Source organism: Triticum urartu, chromosome 7A (assembly GCF_056163025.1).
Source record: "Triticum urartu cultivar PI428250 chromosome 7A, HENAU_Tu73, whole genome shotgun sequence".
In the NCBI taxonomy this organism is placed as follows: domain Eukaryota; kingdom Viridiplantae; phylum Streptophyta; class Magnoliopsida; order Poales; family Poaceae; genus Triticum; species Triticum urartu.
The window spans coordinates 657,461,696-657,474,599 of record NC_141879.1 but is presented as its reverse complement, the minus strand read 5'-3'; the positions used below and the strand labels follow the sequence as shown (position 1 = coordinate 657,474,599).

At 43.4% G+C, this 12,904-nt stretch overlaps 10 non-coding genes across 10 annotated transcripts; all 10 read left to right on the top strand.

The window, feature by feature from the left end:
- Positions 1-650: 650 nt before the first annotated feature.
- On the top strand, positions 651-771 carry LOC125526193 (small nucleolar RNA snoR111). The gene has a single exon (XR_007291608.1). It is a non-coding gene; the product is annotated as a small nucleolar RNA snoR111 (small nucleolar RNA).
- A 71-nt stretch (positions 772-842) lies between these two features.
- LOC125526200 (small nucleolar RNA snoR134) lies at positions 843-998 on the top strand. The gene has a single exon (XR_007291616.1). It is a non-coding gene; the product is annotated as a small nucleolar RNA snoR134 (small nucleolar RNA).
- A 43-nt stretch (positions 999-1,041) lies between these two features.
- On the top strand, positions 1,042-1,126 carry LOC125526195 (small nucleolar RNA U36a). The gene has a single exon (XR_007291611.1). It is a non-coding gene; the product is annotated as a small nucleolar RNA U36a (small nucleolar RNA).
- A 53-nt stretch (positions 1,127-1,179) lies between these two features.
- On the top strand, positions 1,180-1,276 carry LOC125526096 (small nucleolar RNA Z223). Its single transcript, XR_007291559.1, has one exon. It is a non-coding gene; the product is annotated as a small nucleolar RNA Z223 (small nucleolar RNA).
- An 89-nt stretch (positions 1,277-1,365) lies between these two features.
- On the top strand, positions 1,366-1,471 carry LOC125526184 (small nucleolar RNA snoR97). The gene has a single exon (XR_007291599.1). It is a non-coding gene; the product is annotated as a small nucleolar RNA snoR97 (small nucleolar RNA).
- A 1,403-nt stretch (positions 1,472-2,874) lies between these two features.
- LOC125526199 (small nucleolar RNA snoR134) lies at positions 2,875-3,030 on the top strand. Its single transcript, XR_007291615.1, has one exon. It is a non-coding gene; the product is annotated as a small nucleolar RNA snoR134 (small nucleolar RNA).
- A 26-nt stretch (positions 3,031-3,056) lies between these two features.
- Positions 3,057-3,141, top strand: LOC125526196 (small nucleolar RNA U36a). Its single transcript, XR_007291612.1, has one exon. It is a non-coding gene; the product is annotated as a small nucleolar RNA U36a (small nucleolar RNA).
- Positions 3,142-3,202: 61 nt separating this feature from the next.
- On the top strand, positions 3,203-3,297 carry LOC125526097 (small nucleolar RNA Z223). Its single transcript, XR_007291560.1, has one exon. It is a non-coding gene; the product is annotated as a small nucleolar RNA Z223 (small nucleolar RNA).
- A 94-nt stretch (positions 3,298-3,391) lies between these two features.
- On the top strand, positions 3,392-3,497 carry LOC125526185 (small nucleolar RNA snoR97). The gene has a single exon (XR_007291600.1). It is a non-coding gene; the product is annotated as a small nucleolar RNA snoR97 (small nucleolar RNA).
- Positions 3,498-12,270: 8,773 nt separating this feature from the next.
- LOC125526073 (small nucleolar RNA SNORD14) lies at positions 12,271-12,391 on the top strand. Its single transcript, XR_007291540.2, has one exon. It is a non-coding gene; the product is annotated as a small nucleolar RNA SNORD14 (small nucleolar RNA).
- Positions 12,392-12,904: the final 513 nt, after the last annotated feature.

Here is a 12,904-nt window from a genome sequence, read left to right as displayed (position 1 = left end):
CGCCGCTAAAGCCAAGACATTAAACAACCCAAAAACCTAAGCTACCAAGGCCTAAAACCTAAAACTATACAATCCACACACGTGGATCCGGCAATCACCCTCACCACCAACGACCAAGGTCATCGGCGGAAGAAAACTCTCGTGGCGGCTGGCGAGATCGCCTTTTCTTTCTTCATGTGGAAGAAAGAAAAGCGAGCCATGCACACGCACAATAATATTTTTTAGCCTTTTTTAGGCATCTTTTTTTGGGGATTTTTAGGCATATTTTTTTAGCCAAAATTGCACCGTACACAAAAGAAATTCCAGGCCCACGCTCATGGCTTACACAGGGCCTAGTTTTGCTACCCAGCCCATCTCCTGAAACGGTCATCGCAAAGAGGCCCGCAAAAACTCCGCCTAGGTTTTCTCCTTTCCCACGCCGCGCCACGCCTCTCCTTCCACTCGCCGCCAGGGAGGCTATAAATAAACTCCGAAGCGATCGCCCAATCCCACCACCATCCTAGGGTTCCCAGCCCGCGCCGCCGCCCCGCCCCCGCTGTATCTTCGTCCCCTACCTCTCGCTCTCGCCCTCTCTTTTCCCGTCCGCGATTTCCTCTGACTTTTTTTTATAAATCGAAATCCTGCTTACTTGCGTTTTCCTCTCTCGATTCTTGATAAGTTGGCGGCTCCCATGCCGCCAATCTTCTCGGGGAGGGGATAGATCGACGCGTCAAGAAATCGTTTCAATTGCCATGGCTTCCAGTAGGCAATATGATTGTTGCTTGCGTACAATTCTTTTTTTGTTCTCTCTCCCTTCGTTTTGCTTGTTTTTCTCTTGTCGCCGATGAGTGATTTTCTTGGTTCTGCACGATGCTAACCCCGGGCTTGTCGGACGGACCTCGGTCCGCTGTGATGAAGGAAAGCCCCAATGCTGTGCTAGATCCACACCGCCGTTCAGTGTTGCAGGCCGCGACACTACGCGTGGATGAGCAGCCTGTGTCAGAGTAACGGATACATTCACATCACATCTGTTTTTGCTTCGGATCTTGGGTGGTTTTTTGGTGGCAGTGATTAGAATCTTACCCGCGCTTCTGATTAACTCATGAAGTACAAGGGAAAACATGGTTGAATTTCTTAATATGAGCCACTGTAAATACCAAATCCTTCCTTTTTTACTGTTCTTGGTTTGATATTGATTGTACATGGCGGTGATGATAAACACTTCAAGCAAACATGCCAGTTCTGCTTCTGATAATTCATGACTGAAAAACCTGTTATATACTGATCTGAGCCATGATCTAATCTTCATTCCTTCTTTTGGTTGTTGCTCTCTGTTTCACTGGCTTTATTTATGATTGTTGCCGAGTTTAACTATCCTCTCGCAAGTTCCTCTGATTTGTGGAAGAGGCTGAAAATCTCGGTACAGCATGTGTTGTCATCAGCTTCGTCTCTTGATCCTACGAGATGGGAGTTAAATAACGGCACGAAATTTCACAAATCTTCACTGCATCCTCGCAACAACTGCTACTCTGGAGAAACAAGTTACTTAGACCATATTGTGAACTTGAAACCCGATTCAGAAACAAATGCCATGAATTGAATTGGATATGAATTGTTTAAAGTAATCGAATTTGCTGGACTCTAGCACGAATTAGTAGCTAATGCAGTAACGGTGCAGACATTGAACTTGTAAGTGAAATGACGCTTGGAACATCTTTATGGCATGGTTTTATAACCAAGAGATTTCTATTGGGTAAACTTATTGCGTTAATTTCTGGAACTCAGTCGTTTGACTTCCTTTCATGGTACTAGGAGTTATTGTAAATTCTTCTGGAAGAAGTTGTCTGACTTGGAGTTTATGTAATTTCAGCTTGTCTTTATTCCCACAGCCCTACATGATGAAATTAATGTTTTAGCTATGGATTTAATTCCAGATGGAGCTATATTTTTTGTCATAGTTACTCTGATAGGGCGTTTGTTGTTATTTCATTTCATTGATTTGATATTGGGGAAATAACTAAAGCATTTGCCACTAAGAGCTTTTGCCCTGCCAGGCTTGGGAGCTAATACCTTCCTTGGATGTCGGAGCTTTGTTAATTTTGTCCAGTATTTTTTCTAACTATAATCTTTACTTAATTTTTCATTTACAAAGTTCAAACCATGATCTTGTGATAAGTAGGGTCTTCAATCAGAATGATAATTATTCTCTATTTTAATGAGCTGCACTATGCAATGAAATAAACTCCCAGGCGCTTCCTACTACTTATTTCTCATTTTAACAGTTTGATGTCTTGCAAATTCTTGTACTCTGCAAGTTGATAAATGTAAACAACAGGTAAAAGTTGCAGAATGCAGGTAACTCATGGATCTGTATCTGCACTAACATGTAAAATTGGTAACAAACTGAATCTGTATCACCTGAACCTGTGTCTATGCAGTCAAATGAAAGCTACAGTTAGATGCTGATCAGGCTGCACAGAACACTACAGGCACCCAAAATGCATCGTTGTCACAACCAAATTATGGGAAAAATGTGCTACAAATACTGAATCCCTTTTTCTTTCTGATCTTTTTTGTTTATTATGTTTTTTTGTACATGTCGGTGATGATAGACACTTCAATCTAACATGCCAGTTGTGCATGTTAAAAAAACATGCCAGTTCTGCTTCTGAAAGTTCATGATTGAAAAACCAATATACCGATTTGAGCCTTGATCTATCGTAGTTTAGTTTTCTGATTCTGTGACGTAAGAAATTCGTATTGGCTGGATCGCGTCAAGAAATCTTTTCAATTGCCATGGCTTCCCGTAGGCAATATGATTGTTGCGTTCGTACACTTTTTTGCTCTGCCCCTTCTTTTTGCTTGTTCTTCTCTTGGCGATGAGTAATTTTTCTTCTGCACGATGCTAACCCCGGGCTTGTCGGACGGACCTCGGTCCGCTGAGATGAAGGAAAGCCCCAATGCTGTGCTAGATCCACGCTGCCGTTCAGTGTTGCAGGCCGCGACACTACGCGTGGATGAGCAGCCTGTGTCAGAGTAACGGATACATTCGCATCACATCTTGGATTGTGGTTTGGTGGCAGTGATTAGAATCTTACCCGCGCTTCTGATTAACTCGTGAAGTACAAGGGAAAACATGGTTGAATTTCTTAATATGAGCCACTGCAAATACCAAAGCCTTCTTTTGTTACTGTTCTTGGTTTGTGAATGTTGCTATATTGATAAATGGCGGTGATGATAAACACTTTACAAACATGCCAGTTCTGCTTCTGAAAATTCTTGACTGAAAAACCTGTTATATACCGATCTGAGCCATGATCTAGCATCTTTATTCCTTCTGTTGGTTATTGGCCTCTGTTTTATCACGCGCTTTAATTCTGATTGTTGCCGAGTTTAACTATCCTCTTTCAAGTTCCTCTGATTTGTGGAAGGTGCTGAAAAGCTCGGTAGAGCGTGTGTTGTCATCAGCTTCGTCTCTTGACCCTACGAGATGGGAGTTAAATAACGGCACGAAATCTCACAAATTTTCACTGCATCCTTGCAACAATTGCTACTCTGGAGAAACAAGCTGGAATATCGTTCTGAAACAAGTTACCTAGACCATGTTGTGAAACCTGATTCAGAAGCAAATGCCATGAATTGAATTGGATATGAATTGTGAAAAGGAATTGAATTAGCTGGACGTTAGTAGCATGAATTAGTAGCTAATGCGTTAATGGTACAGACTAGTAAGTGAATGACGCTTGAAACATCTTTGTTTATAACTTGAGATTTCTATTGGGTAATCTTATCACATTAATTTCTGGAACTCAGGCGTTTGACTTCCTTCCACAGTACAGAGTTACTGTAAATTTTTCTGGTAGAAGTTGTTTGACTTTCATGATACGAGTTTATGTAATTTCAGTTGGTCTTTATTCCCACAGCCGTACATGATGAAATTAATGTTTTAGCTATGGATTTAATTCCAGATGGAGCTATATTTTTTGTCATAGTTACTCTGATAGGGCATTAGTTATTTCATTTCATTTCATTGATGGCTTGTTTCTCAAAACATGCAGTTGCCGCCTAAGAGCTTTTGCCCTGCCAGGCTTGAGAGCTAATGCTGTAATTCCTTCCTTGGATGTTGGAGCCTTGTTAATTTTCCCCTTTTAAGTATTTTACTTGTAGAATGATAATTGTTCTCTATTTTAATGACCCGCACTACGCAATGAAATAAACTCGGTTTCCTACCAGCTACCTACTGTATTTCTCATTTTGACAGTTTGATGTCGTACTTCTGCAAGTTTATACTAGGAATGTAAACTACAGGTAAAAGTTGTAAAATTGGTCAAGACCTGAACCTGTGTCTATGCAGTTAAATGAATGCTAGCTAGCAGCAGAAATTCACAGGTAGCTTCCTCTTGCAAGTTCCTCTTCATCCTACGGGATCGGAGTTAAATAATGGCACCAAATTTTGTAAATTTCCACTGCATCCTTGCAATAATGCTTACTCTGGAGAAACTAGCTGGAATATTGTGACTAATGCATGCTAGCAAAATTCCAGTTGATCAGTAATGGGGTCAAGTTGGTGTCGATCGGGGATCTGTGTAGCATTTGGGGCAGTCTTCTTTTATTTTGGTTTCGTAGTTAGATCTTGATTGTATCTAGATGATGTAATACTTTATTCTTGTATTCTTTTTCTTATACATGATTATGTGAAGATTACCTTACTTGTGACATTGTTTTCAACGTGGTTATGCCTCTAAGTTATGCTTTGACATGTGGGAGATATAGCCGCATCGAGGGCGTTACAAGTTGATAATCAGAGCCTTCCCCGACCTTAAAAGCCCTCTGCTTGATCGAATAGTTGGCGTTGTTGAGTCTAGAAAAAATGTTTTGAGTCATTTAGGAATTATATATATCGGAGAGTTTTGACTTTTCTTTTTTCAAATTTCACTAATTTTTTTTGGATTACGCGGGTATCTTAAAATCATTTCGATCGATTTATGATGAGAACATTATTTTTGGTGCCTCCTGTCATTTAAGGGTTGTGGCAGTGTCCCGGGGAGTTGAGCTCCGAGGTGTTGTCATCATAATTTTATCGTTACAGTTCTGGAATACCTGAGTTTATTTCGTCGACATCGAAAATCTCTTTTATGCAGTTGTTGATGAAATAACCTCGACGCCATCCAGTATTGGGGTGGGAGTTCGGGAGTATTGCCATAACTCGTATAACGAATGCTTTTCGAAGGTTGAGGTAGACAATTTCTGAGTTGTGGTATTCGAGTTGCTTCGATATTAAATGTTGATTCCATCCCTTGTCTAAGTAGTATTCTCATATTCCTATATGAATACTAATTATTCTTGATCATCAAGATTGTCTTGCCAATCCTTTTCAACTGGCGTGCTTCTCTTCAAGCGGATCCGTCTATTTTCAACATCCGCAAGATCTAGTATCAGTTCTTCTCAACGGTGTTTGTTTCATCCGTCTCCAAGTTGCCTTTATTTTTCCCGCCCTCCCACCTTCTTTCCTTCAAGGATTCGGAATTCTTAACCAACTATTATGTTATTGATGAGAAGTCTCTCCATTCTTTCCCGTCAATGTTCTTATTCGGTGGTTCTCTTGAAGATGCTCTACTCATTCATCACTCTTCATTCCTTTCTTTTTCGGTGGATTCAATTCAAGTTTTTGGTGTTGATCATATCCTTTTTCTCGTTTCAGAAGTTTTATCATACCGGTGCACCTCATAATCATCCACTTCTCGCTATTCAATTATTTCGGAGTGCTCAAGATATCCCGAAGATTCGCGTTTCCACTCTAAATTCGTTCAAGATCTTTCGAGGATGTTACATCTTTCAAGCCATTTATTTCAAGCGGCGCAATCTATCTTCTAAATCATTCAACAATGTATCTTTTTAGTGGGCCCTAACCCACAGGTCTTTTTTCCAGGATCTTACCTGACTCTTCTTATTTTCCGGAGCTATCCTCAAATTTCATTTCGAAGTTTGATGTAAGAATAAATTATCATCAATCAAATGTCTTTCTCCAAGATCGGTTAAATTCTTTTCATCGTTGGCTCAACATTCCATTTTTCATCCCGGAGTATCTCAATAATTTGGTGGTGTTTTTCATCATCATTCTCAGATTTTAAAGACCGAAGAAGATTTTTCTCTCTCAATCTTGTCCATCCTCTCGAAGATTCGTGATTCTATCTTGATGCCATCCCCTCATAATTGTTTTTTATTGTGAGAATTCTTTTCACCTATCCGGAGCAATTCAAGAGTCTTTTCAGTTCGATTATCCGGAGCCCATCATTTCAGAAGACTTGTTCATTCTCAGCTTTCAGCTCTCGTTCCCCAAATCTCACCGGTGCATCATTCAATATTCTTTAATCAACGCATGATCTCTTCGTTCTCATGTATCTAAATCCTAGCAAGTATTTTCGTTCATTTGCTAATTCCTCCCGGTGTTTCTTTATCTTCTCTTTGTTCATTTTTAATTCTTACGGTGGTTCGTTCAAGATTTCTCTTCCTTATCAATTCATTCGTGGTTTCAATTCTACCGGTGGTTCGTTGAAGACCTTCCTCAAGTTTGCGCCATATCTATATTAATCCTTTTTACGAGAATAAATAGTATGCCAATTCCATTGCTTGTCATCAATTTAAATTGGTGAAGGATAAGCATAATGTAATTCTTATTCTTGTTTCATCCATATGTTAATCTTTTCTTCCGGAGTTTGTTCACGATGATTAAATTCTTGGTTTCAAGTGCTCGTCTTTCTTTCCCGGAGTTCCAAGCTCTAATTATCACGGAGATCCATCTAAATCATTACAAGGTGTCACCTTGTGTTTCTGACTTCTCTTTATTTTCGTTATTCTTTTTTGTCTACCGGAGTTCTTCATGAAGGTTCTACATGTTGGTTCATCAAGGATTTATATCCCTTCTCCAAGTGTTCATTGAGATTCTTTTCTAAGGAGCTCAAGCATTCTTCATCTTGCTATCCGGAGTGCAATTCTTTCTATTGTATCATTGGAGGTGGTATTATGTCATTTTTGATAATTTGAGTTCATGTCTCAAGATTCACATGTTGTCAAGAATGAGTTATTTAAATCCATCAATCTCGTCATTGGAGTTATCTTGGCTTATGTTCCACCTAAAGCTTTCCCTAAGGATTGTTGCTATTTATGGTGCCCATACAGGACCCAAGTTCTTCTTTCATCCTTCCGGTGAAATAAGCTTTCTCGTCTCCTTGTTCATACCAATCCAATTCTTTTCCCGTGAGTGGCAGGTTGTCACCTCATAATTTTGAGATGTATTCCATAAGACCATTTCAAGCTTATTCTTTTTGTTGTTGGTTTTTCCAACAACTCCATTCGACCCTTCTCCTAAGGATGCCTTCTCAAGCTCTTTTGTGGCATAAGATGGCATTTTCGTCTCCATTCTTTTATTTCAATTATCTATCCTCTATTCTTTTGTTCCGGAGCCATTGTCATGTTGCTCTTTTCTCTCATCATCTTGGATCGTGTTCTTTTCGTGCTTATCCATTCAATCGGAGTGTTCTGTCCTTTTTGTTCAAGTTCTTTTTGCCTTATCAAGCCTTGCATCCCTTCTCAACCAGAGTGCTGCCCAAAGTTATTCTTCCTTGTTCCTCTTTGCTAACAGAGTGTTTTCAACTTCATTTATCTCCGTTGTATTCTTTTCTCGAAATGGTTTAACCTTTTTCAAGGTTCTTTGGTCTCACTCGTTTGTCAAAGGAGCAACTTAGTCTTACCTCTTCTCTTTCTCCTCCGTTTTCCCTCCGGTGCCATTCTAGATCTCAGGACGAGATCCTCTCGTAGTGGTGGAGTGTTGTGATGCCCCAAGGCCGGAGCTTCAGATGCCTTCCAGGGTTTCCGGGTTTCGTTGTGTGTTTTTGTTTCATCTGTTGCATTTCATCTTTGCATCACGTCATCATGCAACCCGTTTTAAAACTCACTAAATAAAATGCATAGATCTTTGATCTATTTAAATTGAGGGAACTCACCTGGTGATTTCTCTTTATAACATATCCTCCTAATAATTATGGAGCTATTCTTAAATATTCCATTCTTTTGGACTTAACCATTGACACACTTGCAAACTAATCCCAATGCCTTTGTTATCTCAATTCTTGGTCTCCGACTTGTCCTCATATTCTTTTATCGTTTTATCGAGGCTCTTCCTAAATGTTCAAAATTTTGGAAACTTTGGATTCCTACTCCTTTCAAACGAGTTGAATTAAATTCAAATGCATTTGAATTTAAATCTTGCAATCATGGTCATTCCTATTTTCTCAGAACAAGCACATTGTTGTGAGTCCGGGAAAATTATTCGTGTGTCCAACTTCTTCCCTTAACCTCTCTTTCTTTTCTTTCTTTTCTCTGTTTTTTTTCGTTTCTTTCTTTAAAGGGAGAGCAGAGCCCAGCTGGCCACTTGGGCCTCCTAGCTAGGCTGGCCCTTTAGGCACATCCGCCCCACCTAACCCTAACCCTCTCTCGAAACCCCCAGCCTTCTCTCGTTTCCACCTCGCCGCCAGGCGAACCCACGGGAAAACCCCCACCTCCATCGATTCCCCTCGCTCTTCCTCCCCTCGTCTCCCTGTCCTCCCTTCCACTTCGAGCCAGGGAGGAGCCCGCGCCCAATCCTCACCAGACCCGCCGCCCTGACCTCTCCAGCGCCGTCGCGCCCCTCTGCTACCCCGTTCCCACGCCGCTGCGGTGACTCCCTCCTGCCACGAGCTCCGCCTCCCTCCGCAGCGCCCCCGTCTCGCTCGCGGGCCCTCTCCTCTCCTGCACCATCCCCGACGCCGGCAAGCCCGCTGCCAATCGAGCTCGAAGCTCCGCCGCTGCACCTCGTCGCGGAGTCCCATTTCTCTGCCTCCCCTACTTCGCCGAGTGCCATCCCCCGCTGCAGTCGTCGTCTCGATCCAGCGGGATCGAGCATGATGACAAGGACCGGTGCCTCCCCTGCGTTAACTCCGCCCTCCAGGAGCCCGCGACCCGTGCGCCTCCTCCATATTCTTCCTCCTTGCCGCCATGGGCGCGAGGGTCGAGCTCGCCCGCCCCACCGCGTCGCCACGGGTGCACCAAGGGCGCCTCCCATGGCCGTCGTTGCCCGCTGCTGCCCTCCGCCTTCTCCTGTGCATTGCCGCCATCCAAGACCAGCAGGACGCCGCCGTAGCGCCGACCAGCGCCGGCCTCGACTTCCTCCTGCTCGTGCCTTTCCTTTCGCCCCTGCCTTTATCGTGCGAGAACGTGAGGAAGACGACCGGCGCCAAGTCCTGCTCGAGCACCCGCCTGCGTTGCTGCGTCGGTGCACCGCGTCGCTGCTCGTTGCCTGCCAAGACCGTCTCTGTGGAGTTTCGCCAAGTACACCACCGACAAGACCACACGGTTGCTCGAACGAGTACCGAACGAAATGCCAAGACCTACGAGAACGACTTCGTGGACCGCTGAGTACCACGACGACCGTTGTTCGCCAAGTACACCTTCGGATGGCCAAGTTACTCTTCAAATGTACGACTACACGGTGGTGCGCCAAGTACCACGATGGCCGGAGCCCTCGAACCCGTCAAGTCCGACAACGATTGTGTACAACTACCAACGACGTGCATGTTGCCAAGTACCCTCTCCGGATTGTCATGTTCGACTACCGATAAACATGTACCACTACCGCTGTGCGAGAACGACTACTTCCACTACCGCCGTTGCGAGAATGATTACTTCCACTACCGCCGTCGCGAGAACGTCTACTTCCTCTACTTTGCACCGAACGAGAACTATCACGCTTGCATGCTCCGAAGGTATAACCCCGAGACGACGCCCGTGGACCGAATGCTTGTGTTGTATGAGATGCATGGTTGGTTGTTGTTTTTGCTCGTGAACCTTAGTTGTTCCTCCTCGTTGCCATGCCGTCGACACGTGGGAACCCGGTAACCGGGAGCACCCCACCATTCTTCGCATGACACGCTCCCGTCACACTTGTTCTTTTCCACCGGCATCTCAATCGAGTTTCCGGAACCGGAATGTTGCCGTGGTACCGTTTCCGTTATTGTCGCCGTGGCATCCTTTCTTTCCGCCACGATGACATATGCTCCATATAATGCTCTTATCAACATTTTCTTTAAAACTTGCATAAAACTTGCCCATGTCATCCGCATCATAATAACAACAATTAAAATGTTTAAATTGTTGTTGCATAAAATTGCTAATGCATATGGGGATTTACCGGATTTGTTGTTTGTTATATCCGACCCCATTTAAATTGCTTAGTTAGATAGTTTCTTTTATGCTGCACCTCTTGCCATGCTTAATAACATTTAATATTGTTGGGTACATAACTGAGAGAGAACTAAATAAGTCATGTGGTGTTCCGTCAATATGCAACTCGTTGCATATTGAGATCCACTTAATTTGTAGTATTGTTTGTGCACTTTGCCATGCCATGCATATTTAAACCGGACATGCATCATACTTGTTTGCGCATCATGCCATGTTATGTGATGGTTGTATACTATGTTGTTTGCTTTTTTTTCCAGTGTTGCTTCTTCGGGTTGGTTCCGATAACATCGCGTTTGTGAGGATTCGTTCGTCTACGCCCGTTTGTCTTCCTCATGGGCTCGTTCTTCTTCCTTGCGGGATCTCAGGCAAGATGACCATACCCTCGAAATCACTTCTATCTTTGCTTGCTTAGTTGCTCGCTCTTTTGCTATGCCTATGCTGCGATACCTACCACTTGCTTATCATGCCTCCCATATTATTGAGACAAGCCTCTAACCCACCTTGTCCTAGCAAATCGTTGTTTGGCTATGTTACCGCTTTGCTCAGCCCCTCTTATAGCGTTGTTAGTTGCAGATGAAGATTGGAGTTTGTTCCTTGTTGGAACATGGATATTTTGTTGGGGTATCACAATATCTCTTATTTAATTAATGCATCTATATACTTGGTAAAGGGTGGAAGGCTCGGCCTTATGCCTGGTGTTTTGTTCCACTCTTGCCGCCCTAGTTTCCGTCATATCGGTGTTATGTTCTCGGATTTTGCGTTCCTTACCCGGTTGGGTTATAATGGGAGCCCCTTGACAGTTCGCCTTGAATAAAACTCCTCCAGCAAGGCCCAACATTGGTTTTACCATTCGCCACCTAGCCTTTTTTCCCTTGGGTTAGGCCAGCCCAAGGGTCATCTTTATTTTTAACCCCCCCCCCCCCCCGGGCCAGTGTTTGTCTAAGTGTTGGTCCAACCGAGCGATGTCCGGAGCTACCAGGGGCAACTCTGGGCTGGCCCACCCGACGTCTTGCTCATCCGGTGTGCCCTGAGAACGAGATATGTGCAGCTCCTATCTGGATTTGTCGGCACATCTGGGTGGCTTTGCTGGTCTTGTTTTACCATTGTCGAAATGTCTTGTAACCGGGATTCCGAGTCTGATCGGGTCTTCCTGCTAGAAGGAATATCCTTCGTTGACCGTGAGAGCTTGTGATGGGCTAAGTTGGGACACCCCTGCAGGGATATGATCTTTCGAAAGCCGTGCCCGCGGTTATGGGCAGACGGGAATTTGTTAATGTCCGGTTGTAGAAAACCCGAAGTTGACCTTAATTAAAATACATCAACCGCGTGTGTAACCGTGATGGTCTCTTCTCGGCGGAGTCCGGGAAGTGAACACGATGTTGGAGTTATGCTTGACGTAGGTTGTTCTAGGATCACTTCTTGATCACAATTGTTCGGCCGTGCTTTTGCCTTCTCTTCTCGCTCTCATTTGCGTATGTTAGCCACCATATATGCTAGTCGCTTGCTGCAGCTCCACCTCATACCTTTTACCCTTCCTATAAGCTTAAATAGTCTTGATCGCGAGGGTGTGAGATTGCTGAGTCCCCGTGACTCACAGATACTTCCAAAACCAGTTTGCAGGTGCTGATGTTATTAACTTGGAACCTTGAAACCTGATTCAGTAACTAATGCCTAGTAGCCGTACTACATTTCACTCGCAAGTGAATGACGCTTGGAACGTCTTTATTGTTCTAACTTAACTGTTGAACTGCAAATATCGTGTTTGAATGGTTATAGCAATAACCAAGAGATTTCCACTGGGCCATCTTTTCACTATTTTTAGATGTTCATTAAAATTTGACTTGTTCATGTTAGTAATTTCTGCAGGTATTTATTCTCACAGCCCTATATGATGAACTTAACATTTTAGCTATGGATGTATGTCTAGATGGAGCTATATTTGTTTGTCATAGTTACTCTGATAGGGCATTTGCTGTTATTTCATTTCACTGAATTGATATTGGGGAAATAATATGGCAATGACGATAAATCTATGGCTTGTTTCTCACAACATTCGCAGTTGCCGCCTAAGAGCTTTCGCCCTCCCAGGCTTGAGAGCTAATGCTACAAATTCCTTCCTTGGATGTCAGAGCCCTTTCCCCAGTGAAATACGTAATGTTTTGTTAACTTAATTTTATGTTTTCCAAAATTCAAATTGTATTTTCAATATGATTTTTATGATCTTGGGAAAATTCTGCTAATTCTTGTACCTTAAAAATTTGAAATCTTGCATATTCTTTGAAAGTCAAAAAGTGTGGTTAGCATTCTGTTGCTCCTTGGTCGCCTGGGCACTCGACCGTGTAAATGCGAAGCCTGGAAAGCCCAGCCCATATTTACAAGGAAACTGCCCCTTCCAGGAACGATCTCCATGGCTATCTCTGCCTGCTCGGAGGGACTCCGCTCCACAACTTCGCTCTTGGAGCAGGTGGAGCCAACTCGAACAGGATACCGGCTTAGCCTGGAGCGGAGCGAGGAAAGTGAACGTACCAGTTAGTCCTGAGTTTGTATCTCTCGTGCTTGGGCCACATGCTAGATTTGGGCCCAACTCATGAATCGGATTGGAGCGAACAAACAATTTCCCTGCATTACACGGTCAATCGAGGAGTGG